We start from the raw sequence: 14,004 nt of genomic DNA on the forward strand, positions 1-14,004 counted from the left end.
GAGTGATCACCTTCCCTGGGTGGAGTACGCGCACAACACCCTCCCCAGCGCCGCTGCCCAGCTCTCGCCTTTCCATTGTGGGTACGGCTACCAGCCTCCCTTGTTTCCCAAACACAAGCGAGAGATTGCGGTTCCCTCGGTCGGCGTCCATCTCCGCCGGTGCGCTCTGACCTGGCACCAGGCACGCGCCGCCCTCCTCCGTGCTTCCCGGCGAACTCAGACACAAGCTAACCGCCGCCGATCCGAGGCGCCGATCTACGCCCCCGGTCACAAAGTCTGGCTCTCCACCCAGGACCTTCCTCTGAACGCATCCCCCAAGAAACTCTCTCCGCAATACATTGGCCCATTCGAGATCACTGCTATTATCAATGTGACCCTTCCTGTAACTCTGCCTGCGACACCCTGCCTACCTAAATAAAAGAGTTCCTACCCTGATTTCAGCCTTGGTGGTGTGGTACCCTGCCTGAGTCCGCCCCCGGCCCGTGACAGTCTGGTCCAGGCCTGGGAGAAGACAGAAACACTACAGATTCTGTTAGTGCAGCCCAATATGCTTTTTTTAACAGCGGGAGGGGTCCTGACATTGTCCGGACCCCACCAGCAGGATGTTCATACCCTCTTCTAGTCGGAAGCTGGTGCGGCATGTACCAATATCAATCATTCTGGGCTTTATTTCTGATATTATGCAGTGCGATGACTAATGCTTCAAGCCATGTCAATTTGTAGTGGGAACAGATCTCTCTTTGTCCTTAGTCCTGGTTTGGGGTTGTGTTGGCTACATACTGTACAACCATCCAATGTTTCCCTTACCTTTTGTTTGAAATATGGCAACCACCAACCCCTGAGCCACCTTATTGTTTTATTGTATTGTGAGTTGGGCCGTGTGCTTCTCGAAATACACCATGTGCGCCTTCCAAAGGGGGCACCATTTCTCCCGTCGGTGTCTGCCAGAACCCTTCGTTGTTCTTTCTTGCTCCGTGCCCCGTCCAGACAGACTTTTCCCATGGGGTGCCCAGTTCTTGCAACTGCTTTAGTTGGTCAGGGTTCCCGCTTGTCCGTGAGCTTTGTTCTATTTCCGCTTGGGAGGCTTCCTGATCCATCTCATTTAGCATTAGCGGTAGTTCACCATCCGCTGGAAATCCTGCAACTAATTTCGCATATCTGTCTGCTTGTTCGTTCCCTTGTGAATCTTCATCCAGGCCCCCGGAGCGTGCTGTTATATTTCTGACTGCCAGTTCATCTGGTTCCAGGATTTCTCGTGCCAGTCGTATCACCAGGTCTCTGTGCTTACATGGTGTTCCTGCTGATATAGTCCGTCCAGACCTGGACATTCCTGCCGATCCTATATGGCATAAACCATATAAATATTGGGAGTCTGTTCAGATCTCTCCTCTCTGACCTTTGAGCTCTATGAGTGCTCCCACCATGACCTGTAGTTCAGCTCTCTGGGCTGAGAGTTTCTCATCCTCTTCCAGCATTTTCGCTTTAACCACCTGCCATGTTCCTTCTCTTCTCTCCACAATTGCGTAGCCTGCTCTCAAGTCGTATGTGCTACACGTTGTGCGGTGGCAACAGCCATCGATGGACAGTACTCTCCTAACGCCTTGTGGCGAGTCAGCTCGGAGGTCGGTTTGGAACTTCATGTCTTGGCGCACAATTGGGGTGCATTTGTGCAATGGAAACAGCGAGATCTCATCTGCCAGCAGAACGTCAGGTGTTTGGAATGAGACGTTTGGCCTCAGCAATATTTTGCTTTGACACCTTAACGATGTCATGGAGATGGCTGTGGACTCCAAGAACGCTTGCACCCCATGTGTTGTATACACTATTAATGGGTGATGCATTGTCACTGCGACATTTCAGTGGGGTCCAATTTTGAGCTGTAGTACATCAACACTTCTTTTTGATCCTTTGCCTGTCCACTCCCTCTCTGGAAGTGGCTGTCAACGCCGTTCTTTTTCAGCAAACAAAAGGGTTTAGAGTAATCTGGCACGGCAAGGGCGATTGCTTGGCTAATCAGGCCTTTAATTTTTGATGAAATGCACCTCCATTTGTGTAGTCCACGAAAGGGGAGCTGGGAGGTTAGAGTATCCTGCCTTGGCCATCATCTGTCTCATGGGAGCCGTCTGGTCCACGAAATTAGGGATGTGGTGGCTGTGATAGTTCAGAAGTCCAAGAAATCCCATCATATCACGTACAGTTTCTGGCTTAGCATATTGCAGAATCGAGGTCATTTGGATGGTTGTAAGGGATAGCCCTGCTGGGGAAAGTAGGCGTCCGAGGAATACCACTGATTGACGCACACATTAAAGTTTTTTCCTAGACACCTTGTAGCCATGGGCCGCTAGGGGCAGTAGGATATTTCTGGTGGCTTCTAGACATGATTGGGGATTCGTAGCTGCAATTAGGATCTCATCGACATATTGGATGACCTCAACCTCATTAGGGATTTGTACGTCATTCAACAAAGCACACAGGCAATGACTGAATATACCTGGAGAATTAGCCAAGCCCTGAGGGAGACGAGTGTACATCTACTTGTTTCTGTAACACGTAAACGTGAGTTGGTCTCGGCTGTTGTCATGCAGTGGGATACAAAAAAGCATTGGATAAATCGAGCGCCTTAAACCATGTTTGAGCTGGCGTTATTGTGCCAAGAATAAGCAGTGGATTAGTAACGGCATCTAAAGCCGTCATACACTGAGCATTGACTTCCCTCAAGCCGTGTACCGTTCGCCAGAATCCATCGGGTTTTCTAACTGGCAGCAATGGGGTGTTTGATATCGAATTAGTGGGAAGCAACACACCAGCTTCTATCAAACCGGCTATGGTCTCACGGATGCCCTCTGCTGCATCTGATTTAAACGGATATTGTGGGTTATAATTATTTCTTGTTTAAATGCAAGCTCGACAGGCGGGGTGTTAATCAACCCTACATCAAAACTGCCCTTAGACCAGGAGGGTCAAACTCAAGTGGGCCGGAACATTGAAAAAATAGCATACTCAGCAATAGATAATCATAATGTCATATTTTTTCTCTGTTTCGGTGTGAAGAAGTACAAGGACATTTGGAAAATCTTGGAATTTAATGAACAATCCTTTTACAAAACATTTCATGAAACACCAAATATTTCCTTAGACGAACGTGTAATTTACTTTTATCATTCACATGTATGCATTGCAACTGATCCCACTGATCTTACAAAGGCACAAAACTTTAACAAGTAATTGGTATTGAAAAATATAGAAAAGCACTTCAAGATTAAATGAGACTTGTAAAGAAAGGGATTTCTAAACCATATACCAGTGGTGGGCTGTCAGGGCCTGCAAGGCCTTCTCTGCTGGCCTAAAAAAATACCTGAATCACAAACGTTAATTAAAATTTGTCCATGAATACTTTAAATTAAATAATTATTATTTAAATAATTAAATAATTAAATAATTCCAAACGGTCTGTTCACTTCCATTCATAGCTTTTCTCCTGGTTGTGCCGCTTCCAGACAAGCATTTTCATACTAAAGCTTTTAACCAAACACTTTTCAGCCATAATCTGTTGCTAGGCAGGGTCATAGTCAAAGGAGTCTGCCTGGGGGGGGCCTGCACAATTGGTTCTGCAAGCCCTTTACGCAAAAAAAGTGTTGCTGTTGCTGTTGCTTCAACCAATCAGATTTTGAGCTGGCGTAGATTTTGAGGAGAAGCGTACTAGCGAGTTGTGAACAGAAATATAGTTGTGTTTGTTTAATTTCGTTTTTTTCAACCCACAATGGCTGCAGGAGGAGAAGAAACAGATTTAGTTACTAACATATTGTTAAAGTGATTTTCTTTTTGAAGAAAAGCTGGACATAGTAAAGAAAGGTCGGGAACTCCTAAGTTCGTGAACCTGTCACAAACAGGAAAAGGATTTGTCCAACATTTCCAAGCCACGAACTACGACCGGTACCCCTGGGTCACAGGCTCCGAGGTACACTGCAAATTGTATTGCTGGGAGTGCTTGGAGACGAAGCGCAGGGATGATCTGTGCGACAGGATAATAGAACTCTATTTGAGGAAAGGAAGGAGGATGGATTTTGTCTACAAATCATCAGAATTTGAGTGAGTAAAATACTGCTATTTTCCTTAATAATACGGAAAGCTTATAAGGTTATTATTGGGGTCTTTTATGTGTCGCATACATTTGCTATAAAGGCACTGATTGTGGCTTCTGTCTGTTTTTGTGGCTTCCGCCACGGGACACCTGAATGCCACAGGGGTATGTAGAAAGTCCATTAATTTTTGCAGCAGAAATTCAAAAGGTCATTGCTGATTTACGTCCTGAAGCAGGAAAAAAAACGCTGTGAAGAAAGCCCCTAAACCAAGAACAAAGAAAGAAATAGTGTCTGTCCTTGGTTTATGTAACTATTGTACAGCATTCATCGCAGAATTTGCAATCATAACTGCACCGCTTTTGAAAGTGGTATGTGAAAACCCATTGGCTATGAATGATGTTCTATCACCTGGATACCAGAAGCAGATGAATTGTTTGCGGAAATCAAACACCAACTTTGCAGTGTATCCGTACTGGCACATCTAAACTACAATAAGCCATTTATCGTAACTGTGGACTGTAAACAGTCACACATGACGTTCTTACTCTTACAGAAATGTGGGGATAAATTTAGACCAGTAGCTTACCTCTCAAAACAGTTGGACAGTGTAGCTAGGGCTTTCCCACCATGTGTACAAGCAGTAGCAGCAGCCGCTCTAGCTGTAGAAAATTCGGCTGATGTAGTTCATCCATTTGAACTATTAGTACCACATGCAGTTGATGTTCTCCTACTGCAAGCAAATTGTCTTTTCTATCTCCAGCTAGAGAAATCAATTTTACAGCGGTGCTGCTAAGTCAACAACATCTTACCATCAAACGATGTACACAATTCAATCCAGCTACATTTTTACCTTTACCAATAGATGGCACACCTCATGATTGCATAACAGAAACATAACAAGTAGTTCTACCAAGACCAGATTTGCAAGAAACACCACTACCTAATGGTTGTGTGGTTTGTAGATGGATCATCTTTTAAAGATGACAGAGGAGTCACACACACAGGCTGTGCTGTGGTAGAACTCCCGAACCAGGTCATAACTTCAAGGGCGTTACCAACATCACTATCAGCCCAAGCAGCTGAAATTATAGCATTGATAGAAGCCTGCCAAGTAGCAGAAGGGATTGATGTAACAATTTACACTGATAGCCAATATGCCTATTCCACACTCCTTGTATTTGCAAAAATGTGGCAACAGCGAGGCATGGTGACGACTACAGGAAAAACAGTGACGCATGCAGCACTCTTAAGAGAACTACTAGAAGTTATTCTGCTCCCACGAAAATTAGAAGTAGTAAAATGCAGAGCACATCACTCAGGAACAGATAATTTTACTAAAGGAAATGCCTTTGCTGACAAAATAGCAAAGGAAGCAGAAAAAAAAAATACAGCATGCATGCTGAAAAACTATCTACCGCACCATCATTAATTGACAATGATGTACTAAAAGATGCTCAGGAGAATGCGTCAGCTGCTGAAAGACAATCCTGGCTCAAGAGAGGAGCAACAGACTTCAATGGAATTTTGATGATAAATGAAAATGACCCATGGGCCTTGCCATGTGTCAACAGGAGGGATGGAGGTACTTACGTCAAAACACTTCTATACCATTATCCTAAATTCCTGCTTAAAAAAATTTGTGCGCACAATGTATAACATGCTTTGAAAATAATACTCAAGGAAACTAAGACCAAAGAAAGGAAGGTCTCCAGATCCACAATATCCTTTAGAAGTGATGGACATGGATTTTATTGAATTCAATTCTGTAGGAAAATATAGATATTGTTTGGTAATGATTGACAGCCACGGCAAATGGGTGGAAATTTCAACTATGAGAGCGCAAAGACCAGACATCCCCCTCCCTTTTTTTTATATTTAATGTATTTTATTTCCTGAGTTAGCAACTTGCTCCTTTCCTCTCACTCACTGTTCGTAAGCATGTAGTACCACATTCCACCACAGGATGGGGTGAAACCAACTGTGATTAGTTTGCCGAGACAAGGTCACAGCATTAGTTCAGTGCTGTGTCGGCGGCAAAGAGGTTGGAGGCCAGTAATGTGGCTAATGTCTGTGTTACAGCCGACAACAAAACCCGCAAAACCCACACACTGAATCATCATCATTCACGTGTGCAACACAACCACTACAAAAGCTGATGCAGAAGCTGTAGTTAAACCTATCTGTAAATATATTCTGCCAACCCATGGCATACTGCAGAGAATAAATGAAGTTGTACACAATGGGTCAAGTTATGGACGTTGACTTAAAGAGACATTGTTCTTATCATCCACAAACTGCAGGGTTAGTGGAAAGAACAAATGAAACAGTAAAAAACAGACTAAGAAAATGTCTGGGACATACAGGAAAGACATGGCGAGAGTGCATATATATGGTAAAAATGTATATGCACATAGTTACCACGGTGAATGGTTTGACACCATAATAGATAATACATGGTGGACCATTCAGGTTACCGATGACACATCCAGACCTAGAGAAGGCCCACACAGAAGAAACTTAGTGGAATACTTTAGAAATACACTAAGGCAACGAGACGTAACAGACGCAAATGATCTACCTGAATCTCAATCTGCTCCACAGGTGAAGGTCCGAGTTGGTGATTGGATCTTCGTGAAAGTCATAAAGAGAAGCTGTGGAGTTCAGCACGCTGGGAAGGACCATTCCAAGTACTTCTGACCACGCTGACTGCAGTGAAAACTGCGGAACGATCCACTTGGATTCATAATCACACTGTAAGGTACTCCCTGTTGATCCTACTAACACTGGCTAGAGGGGAAGGCTGACTACAAAGGGGAGTAAGAAGGATAGTCTTACTCATCTCAAGGCATCAGCTGCATTTGTGAAGAAACCACCAGGTCCCTAACCGTTTAGGTTGGAAGGATCCAGGATGAGCCCTCCAAAACAGGAGCACCCAACCCAGCAGGAGAAGGCAGAGACAAACAATGACAAGTCTGATGAGTAAAGAAGGGCCTATCTCAAACTTATAAAGAACTATGAAATGAGAACAATGCTCCACACCGTGACAGTCTCTGGTGGCGATTGATAAATATAACAGCAGGAGACCAAACTGATTGCTATGTTTGTACTGTAATGCAAATATCAGTGTCTCCTAACCCGACTATACAACCTTATCCAATTAATGAAAGTGAAACCTTGTCCATAATATGGGTGTATTCCCAAGGACCGAATCAGAGATTTTGAATTTTTCAGAATATAACAAATACCTCAGTCCTTCCCTTTCTGCCTTACAATCCATCAAATTGGCGATTACCAGCAATTATTCTATGGCAACCAACAGAACTGTCATTGAGGGATTCATTCTAATTAAAATGAAAAAGACACCACCATTTTGCATGAAACGACAGTGTGGTAAAAAGGATCATTATCTGGGCCAACTTAAGTGTGACACTGTGCTAAATATGGAAACGGATAGACTAGTTAGGAAAACTTATGACTCCTATAGTAATAGTATATGTGAGGTTGGAAAGTGGGGAATGGATGCGTGCGCCATGAATCTGACTGCCCTCAAGCCATTATTGAAACAATATTCAGTATTGAAACAAACCTCACCAAATTTGGTATTCCACCATGGAGGATTTTCGCATTCCCACATAAATACGGTTCTCCATGCCCAAAAAAACATGTATGGATTTGTGGCAGATGAGCATTTCTGTATCTGCCCCAACACTGGTGTGGCACATGCAATTTGGCCCGATGAAGATGCGCCATGACTTTTATACCACAGCATAACATGACTCATGGCATACAACCCATTAGGCCAGGGGTGGGCAATTATTTTTTCCATGGGGCCACATAAGAAACATAAAATATTATGGAGGGCCGGGCCAAAAGGCTGAACTCAATTCTGCATAATATTAATTGTATTTCTTTATAAAAAGCAGTAAATAGCACTGTTTTGACAAGCTGGCAAGAGTATATGTTAAAGTTAAGCAATGAAAAAATGAGGTTGCCTTACAAAAATTTATTCATTCAAATTTCTCAGCACAATGGTAGACAAAATTTAAATATTTTTTACTATTTGTGACTCATATTAGTGAACATTTTCAGTCACATTCACTTCAAAACACATTTTGAGTTCCATATTGACTGTCACTGAACTGTGATTTTGAGAAAAAGTGTCCCAGTTCACTGTTATCTGGTGCCTTAACATGCCTACATTTGTGGTCTAGCTACCTCATTTGGTGTTTTAAAGTTCTTCTTTCTTGTTCAGTGAGAGAAATCTAATCTCTGCTGGGCTTTAACGAGTACATCGAATGCAGGTTGAATGTCTGAAGTGGAGATGCGAAGCACAGCTGACAGATGATCATCAGTGAGAGGATCTATACCTGTTTTTTGTAAACCTCATCATTGAAAATGTTTGTTCACAAATGTAGGTAGAGCCAAATAGAACAAACATCTTCTGAGCATGTCTCCTAATGTTTGGAAAGTTCTCCTCCTTGAGAGAAGAGTAGAAATCCAGCAGAGATCCTGACTTAAAGTGCTCTGCCAGTACTACATCAGACTGCAGGTCAATGAGTTCCAGCTGAATATCACTGGGTGCATCATCCACACGGAAGGTAAAGGGAGAAGAAATCATGTGCATGTCATCCTCCATTGCTCTAAGATCCTCAAATCACCTTGAAAACTCACCATACAATGCTCCCCACATGGATGAGTACCTGCAGAGGTTATCAGCTGATGGTGTGACTTCTTTCAGGGTCAGCATGTGAGTGAGAGTGTTGCTCTCCTGTTGTCTTGTCTTGCTGTATCTTTCTCATGAAAGCCTTCACCGGGCTGTGCATTTCATGCACAAAAAGGCCCTTGCCTTGCAGCTTGGTGTTCAGTTCATTCATCAGTGCAGTCACATCAACAGCAAATGCAAAATCTGCCATCCTGTCCTCATCTGCAAGCTCTGGGATGGCCTTGCCTTTTGTCTCACAAAACTCCTGGATTTCTGCTTTCAGATCCCAGACTCTTTTTAGCACTTTGCCCAGGCTGAGCCATCTCACAGAAGTGTGGTAGCCAATGTCACTGTGCTCACTCTCATGCTCCTCCAGAAGTGTTATAAACTGTCTGTGATTCAGTGCCCGCACCCTGATGAAGTTAACTATTATAGTAACAACATCGATAACATGGTTAATTTTTAGCACTGATGTGCACAACACATGTTGGTGTAAAATGCAATGTAAAAATACCAATTTCTGATCAGGGTCAATTTCAGTCACTTTGTCCTGCATGCGTTTTAAAAGTCCGACATTTTTCCCTGTAAGATTTGGACAACCGTCCTTGGTGACACCTGCCATTCTGTCCCATTTCAGTCCCAACGTGTCCATACAAGCATTTACCTCAGTGAAGAGATCGTTCCCTGTCGTCATCCCTTTTAACGACCGCATTGCTGCCAGCTCCTCCGTAATCTTGAAGTCCGGCGCTATCCCACGGACAAATACGAGTAGCTGGGCTGTGTCGCGGACATCACAACTCTCGTTCAAAGCCAAGGAGAAAAAGTCAAAACTTGGCACTTCACGTTGCAGCTGTAGCTCCAGATTCCCCGCAATGTCCTCGATCCTTCTCGCCACGGTTCGCCTGGACAGCGGGACTTGCTCAAATGCCGCTTTTTTTTCAGGGCATATTAGTGCTGCAGAGTCTACCAAGCACTCTTTCACAAACTCCCCCTCTGCGAATGGCTTGCTGTTTTTGGCTATTTTGTGGGATATCACAAAGCTGGTCTTGGTTGCTGCATCCCTGGATGTATGAAGCTTGGTAAAAAAGCCTTGCTGCGTTTGCAGCTTAGCTAGCAAAGCTTCCGATGTCCGCGCTCTTTCGTCATCAGTCAGGTTTTTATATTTCTCTGCATGTTTTGTCTGGTAATGCCGACTCAAATTGTAGTCCTTAAACACGGCGATCTGCTCCCCGCAAACTAAACACACAGCTTTACCTCCAACTTCAGTAAATAAATACTTAGCTGTCCAATTTTTGTTGAAAATCCTACATTCGGCATCTACCTTTCTTTTTTTAGCCTGAGTGGACATTTTTGAGGGTGAAAGTTGTCTTCTTGTGATTCAATCGCGCGCATGTCTTGATATACGCATTACGTTATTATGTGCGTGAATTAGAAAAAAAAACAACTTCAGAATAAAAGCAGTGCAGCTTTAGCCCATGAATGAGGTGAAATTAGAAAGTATGTTTATTTTGTAATTTCCAATTAACCTTACACTGGCGGTCAGAGTCAACCAAAGGTATGTGGCCCGGGCCATACAATGCCCAGGTCTGTCATACGGGCCAGTCAGTGCCATCCCGCGGGCCGGATGTGGCCCGTGGGCTGTACAATTCCCAGGTCTGTTATACAAGGTATGCTCAGGCATTTCCTACAAAGCACCAAAAGTCAGTTAGAGTTGCCAAAGTATTGTTGGAAAGTACTTTGTTCATTATGGACTACCCGCTAGAATACATTCAGACCAAGGTAGAGATTTTGAAAGGCGCCTTATAAAAGAACTCTTATCCATGCTTGGAGTAAGAAAGTCGCGCACCTCACCTTATCATCCGCAAGGTGATGCTCAACCAGAACATTTCAACAGAACACTTCTCTCAATGCTTGGAACTCTTGAAAATGTGCAGAAACAAAACTGGAGTCAACATATCAGTCAGTTAGTACATGCGTATAACTGCACTAAAAATGAGTCCACTGGATATTCCCCATACTACTTAATGTTCGGGCGCAATGCCAGATTGCCTGTTGACCTCTGTTTTGGTACAGCTCTCGACGGTAATTCAGAGACGTCTCACCTACGGTATGTGGACAAAATGAGAAAAGAACTCCAAAAAGCTTACCATTTAGCTGCAGAGTGTGCAACCAAGAGCCATCTGAGAAACAAAACCTGTTATGATCAACGAGTAAGAGACCAACCTCTACAAGAAGGAGACCGAGTCCTCGTAAGAAATGTTGGCCTCACTGGGAAACATAAACTACAAGATAGATGGAAATCCACACCCTATATTGTGATTAAAAAGTTTTCCAACTTACCTGTAGACAGAGTCAAACCCGAACAAGGAACTGGAAGTGTCAAAACTCTACACAGAGACCACCTTCTACAAATTGGTTATCTTGTCAGGATTCCCGATAATTCTGAACAAACTGAAAGAGTCAGAACACCAGTTACAAGGAGACAACATACTCTAAGACATCAAACACATCACCAAAATGATCAGACATCTGACATCTCTTCAAACTCTGAATCTGAGTATGAGTGTGTCTACGAGTGCCCAACCTATGATAAGGTCAGGAAACCACTGTCCATACCAGACCGAACCACCCCAGAGCATACTCCCTTTGAAAATTTCCCCTCATCTGAGAGTGAACCGGAGGTGGAGAGAGTACATTCTGTCAGTTCACAGGAAGAGGAATATCAGTCCTCCAACGAGGACGCAGATACTAATGATACAGCTGAAGACACTGATGTGGAGTTGAGAACTCAAACGAGCCCTAGAAGCAGAAAGTCAACGCGTGAAGTAAAACCAGTGATCCGCTTGACCTATGATAAACCTGGAACTCAAGCTGGGGAACCTGTGACTATTGTGCACCAGAGCATGGTCATTCACTTGAACCTCAGTGCCAGAGGAAACCCTGATCTTGTGAAACATCCTAAAACATGCCCCTACAGATCTAAGTCTAAACAGTACAGTTAGATGAGGACATCTACACCTTTTAGAAGGGGGAGGATGTAGCCCGTCTAAAATTTCATTACAGACCATACAGGCTAAAATGTAAAGATGTTTTAACATTTAAGTAAAATTAAATAAGACTGAAATGGCTGTAAAAACATTTAATATTTCATGTTTAAAATGTGTTCATAAATGGTTAAAAACAAGGTTTAATCTTATCTAAGGTTTTTGTCATTTATTTGGGAATCGTGCTTTTAATCGCCACAAGCTTGTGTGAAACGTACAGCTCAACATGTGCTTTTGTTTGCATCCGAACTTGTTAAGTGTCAATATGGTATTTTCTTGAATTGTATTGGTTGATGTACACTTAGTGTCCAATCCCATGCGTGATGGCGGGATCTGAATGAGGAAGGCAATAGAACATCTAGGCGCGAGGCATTCGACTGCTGCGTTTGCCGAGGGAAGTTTGTGAAACTAAGCTGAAAGGAGAATGGTCATAAAACATTGTGGATGCAGAGTCTACGTTGCTGTTTTCGACTATTTAACCCTGTGATGAGTGAGTACTCGATGTATATGATTTTTATACTAAGACGATATGTTTAAGTGCACATATGCGATGCTAATCGAGCGTTAGCATTGTTCGCATTTTACCGCGAGTTAATTTCATACTCTGTATGTAAAGTATATGAGCTTGGAATTGGAGACCTTTGACGCTCAGTGGACCGAGAGGAATTCTCTGGACGTTTCTGCTGAGGCTTAACCGATGAGTTTCACCGAGTGCACTTCGTGATGCCGTGATGCCAAGTCATTGCTAACCCGTTTGCCGAGAGGGAATCGCATGGTGATGGACAACATTTGACTATCCATTGCTTCAACACCAAAAGGATTAGTGAGTACATCAAAGCACATGCATTTTATTTTGGGGCTTGTGAACAAGTGAAACGGACATTTTCTGTTTTTCTGGTCCAACGATCCCGAGCATCGAATCAGGCCTGCCACGATTGAACTTTCTGAGAAAAACAAAACGGACTTTAAGGTTATGGTTTTTGAACTGGACTGAACTTGAAGGGATGTACATGGTTTTTGAATATGTTTATGTAGTTGCAAAGCGACAAAATCTCAAATGAACGCACTACCAATTTTATTTCATTTTTCTTTCTTTTAATTTTGTGAAACTAAACTTTAAATTTGTACTTAAAGAGATCTGTGTTTGTCTTAATTCATATTTTATCCTGAGGAGATGGAGGCACCGCTATAATCAAAAAGCATAGATACGTTTAAGTTATCAAAAAATTAGGTATTATTGTTTCTCCTGTTTACCATTGAAAATTTCATCTAAGTAACGTTCCCAGGGCCCAAACCATTGTACTATCACTTCAATAACTAAGAGGTTGGGTGCTACACTGCTCTAACAAAAAACCATCAGACACTCTTTACCTTAGGCTTCAGCCTAAGGCTAAAGCCTAAAGTAAAGAGGGAGCTATCAAAGGCCATACCAGGACTCGTATGCACGGCGGGACAGTTAATGACAAGAGAAAGAGAAAATTAAATAAAATACACATGGAAAAAGGAAGAGTACTACAGATGCAGTATTTGCGCCGAGAATGCTCATAGAGAAGTACAGAGAAGGCCGGTGGGAGCCCCATTGCCTTTTTGTACACCTTGAAAAGTCATAGGACAGGTTGCCAAGAGAGGAGCTCTGGTATCCTATGGCAGAGAAGTGTGTTGCACTGGTGCAGGACATGTATGCTAGCTGGGAGACAGTTGTGCGGTGTGCTGTAAGACGGGACCAGAGAAGTTCAAGGTGGAAGCGGGACTCTGTTGGGGATAGGCCCTGAGCCCCTTCTTGTTCACAACGGTGACGGACGGCCTGACGGATGAGGGTAGACGTGAATCTCCACGGACCGTAACCTTTGCAGATGCCGTTGTGATCTGTAGTGAGAGCAGAAAACAGGTGGAGGTCAAGATAAGATAAGATAAGACCTCCGTCTCGTCCCGGACACGGAGGTCTCGGTGGAGGCTGATGTTCCTGCTTTAAAAAAAAAACAACATGGCTGATGCATCTTCCGCATCTGCCCGGTCACGTGGTGCACGGCCCCCCGACAGGACGCCGAAGCATCAAAGTAAACCCAGGACTTCAACAACCAGACTCCTAGGAATATGATGAATGAATGGGGAAAAATGAAAGATAGCCAAGGGTAGAAGCGCTGAATACTGGCGACCGCAAAAGGAGCAGAGACAA

General features: G+C 43.5%; 1 pseudogene; it reads right to left on the reverse strand.

Annotated features, from left to right (window-relative positions):
- Window positions 1-437: 437 nt before the first annotated feature.
- On the reverse strand, window positions 438-9,406 carry LOC147220070 (general transcription factor II-I repeat domain-containing protein 2-like; annotated as a pseudogene).
- Window positions 9,407-14,004: the final 4,598 nt, after the last annotated feature.

The sequence above is a fragment of the Fistularia commersonii genome, chromosome 24 (genome assembly GCF_037954325.1).
Source record: "Fistularia commersonii isolate RoL2024-O1a breed Wild chromosome 24, RoL_Fcom_v1.0, whole genome shotgun sequence".
In the NCBI taxonomy this organism is placed as follows: domain Eukaryota; kingdom Metazoa; phylum Chordata; class Actinopteri; order Syngnathiformes; family Fistulariidae; genus Fistularia; species Fistularia commersonii.